The 2,975-nt window shown below is 43.9% G+C and overlaps 1 pseudogene; it reads right to left on the bottom strand.

Moving 5' to 3' along the window:
* Positions 1–987: 987 nt before the first annotated feature.
* LOC145405424 (5S ribosomal RNA) lies at positions 988–1,106 on the bottom strand (annotated as a pseudogene).
* Between the last annotated feature and the right edge of the window lie 1,869 nt (positions 1,107–2,975).

Here is a 2,975-nt window from a genome sequence, read left to right as displayed (position 1 = left end):
CACCTCCTATTCTCCCCCGTCTTCTCCCACTTTTCTTTCCTCACTTCCCGTTTTTCCGCTCCTGATTGAAGTACTGCTCACGTCTTAGGCAGCTGTGAAAGGTACCGTTCTCACTGCCATGGCCTCATTCTGTCTTATATAGCCTAAAAATAACACTTACTCGGGAGTTTTAGCGTTGCCTCTACTGTAAGATTGCTGAGTTTACAGTTTCGCTCTTACCTTATGTCTTCTACGCTCCTGTAAAATATCAATCCTCTACTTCAGCCCTGCGTTATGCCTCATAGGGGACACGCGGCTGGAATAACGCATAAAGCATCAGTAAAATAAAGACACATGCTAACTAAAGATATATTTAGATCAGAGGTTGTACAGCAGTAAAAGATAAACAGAACAATCTCAGAGACCATAGACGTTACTTCCTTCAATTTCTCAACATTGACATTGCACTGATACAAGAAATGTAACTCAGAAACAGACCGAACACAAGAGACATACAGATGAAAATTAAAGATTGTGCAGTTATAAAACATTAGCAGAACAAACACAGATACCACAGAAATAACAACTTTCTTGGTTTACATAAAACAGACATTCGACTGGGAAAAAAAAAAAAAAACAGTTAACCCCATACTTTAAGACCCGCACCATTGCACTTATAATGGCAAGAAGGAACAGAGGCGGTGGTGGTTGCAAGGCTTTCAGTGACATTTTCCCCTTCGTCAACACCCTGCAACACACAAAACAACACCTGTATAATGAACATCCTGCAACACAAAACAACACCTGTATAATAACACCCTGCAACACACAAAACAACACCTATATAATCAACACCCTGCAACACAGAAACACCTCCTTCTCATTCATTCATTCATTGCCAGGCGCCATGTATCCCAAACGGGGTGGCCAAAGGCTTAGAGTTAATTGTTTTACAGGGAGGGGCACTAATCCTCCACCAACCCCACTTGACACGTAGGGAGAACGTTATGCCAACAGCATCTGATGTTCCCAGGCGGTCACCCATCCAAGTACTAACCAGACCCAACGTTGCTTAACTTTGCTGATCGGACAGAAAGCGGTGTACTCAACGTGGTATGGCCATATATATATATATATATATATATATATATATATAGCCCGACGCCCTAACCCCGCAAAGGGTGACCGCAGACAAAACGCCTCCAAGTCGCTCTGTCACCAACCATTTGACTACCCTCCCCCCAACTCACCCCCCCCCCCTCATATACCTCTCAACTCCATCCCTCCACCTCATCCTCGGTCTACCTCTCCCTCTCCCTGCCTCCACCTCACCTACTGTACATACACCCTCTTAGTCAGTCTTTCATTCTCCATTCTCTTCACATGTCCAAACCACCTCAGTGTATTTCTCCTAATCTCAACCACATCCACATCCACCTCACAACGTCGCCTCCATTAAATATCCCTTAGGTTATAATTATTCAAGTTACCTGTAGTCCATTCACATTCGTCATCCCTCGACAACCTGTTTCCCATATCTCAGTGGCAGAATAAGGCCATGCTTCGCCCCTACATCCATTTCATTGCACTTCTTCGTGACCAGCACTATATTGCAGTTTTAATGACGACTTATAGCTCAGCATTCAGAAGGGAGGGATGGCAATGTTAGCCCAAGTTAAAGGGTAAAAAAAGTATAAATATCAGCGACCCGTCCTCGCGTCACACCCAGAACGGAAGTTAGGAAGTTCACATCCAGCAGTATCTGGAAATTGTGAATATATACGGTATTGAACTATCACATCAGCCACACACAACTTGCACCAAGGGTAGTGGATGATTCAACAGCACCTGACCCCATCCTCTTTGTAGCCACACACTCGCGTACAGAACAGTTAGCTATGAAATATCTAGTCAGGTCATTTCTTGTAGTTTGGTTCTTCATAATCAGACCTCCCCCACCCAAACAAAAAACTAGTACAGACCGTAAGAAGGCCAGCTAAGTACAGATGACACGAGGTAAGAGACGCATGGTTCTTTAGTGATCTAAGTAGTGATCGAGATGGTTATACGTCCTTCCCATTAGTTTAAGTTCCTAAGAGGTGACTGGAGGTTTATAGATAATAATGTGAGGGGCGCAGGTTAGTCACCCACCCGTTAATGTTATGGTAGCCTTTGGGCCGTATACCTGGCAGAGAGTAATAAAGGATTGTACGGTACAGGTATAATAGTAGAAACCTCGTCAGACATTCAGCACCTTAGTTTCTCCTCCTTTGTTCAGCCTGTTACCGATTGCTACAGGACAGTGACAACAGCTTCCAAATCCTACACTGCACTGCCAGAAACACACAGAATTAAAAACTAACTTATCTTAGTTAGATGATGCAAACACACACACACACACACACACACACACCCACACACACACACAACCAAAGGAAGTATCTAGGTAGCTGCCCCACTAGCATTACCGCAGAAATTCAGCAGATGATTATTAAATATGAAACACTGCAGCAGAAGACTCAGACCACATTACGATCAGTCATTTCAGAACCGTAGGTACGAAAGTCAAAAATATCCTTGTGTAATTTGTAAAGACTTTCTGAATTTACAAACAGGTTCAGTATTTGTAAAAACACACACACACACACACACACACACACACACACACACACACACACACACACACACACACACACACACACACACACACACACACACACACACACACACACACACACACACACACACACACACACACACACACACACACACACACACACACACACACACACACACACACACACACAATCATGATCCCACTCCTCAGGTCTGATATCCCTCGCGACAGACTCTCTCTCTACCAATCATTATCACGTCTCAGCGCACCATCCAATATCGTGGAAAGATTGGTTTTCAAGAACATCACTCCATATTCCACTATCCAACACTGAACCACCACACCTGCTTCAGCCCTGACGCAACCTATTTCAGATCGA

Source organism: Coenobita brevimanus, chromosome 66 (genome assembly GCF_032717465.1).
Source record: "Coenobita brevimanus isolate Jiangsu-jjx chromosome 66, ASM3271746v2, whole genome shotgun sequence".
Lineage (NCBI taxonomy): Eukaryota > Metazoa > Arthropoda > Malacostraca > Decapoda > Coenobitidae > Coenobita > Coenobita brevimanus.
The sequence above is the reverse complement of the archived record's forward strand: the minus strand, read 5'-3'. Positions and strand labels throughout refer to the sequence as shown.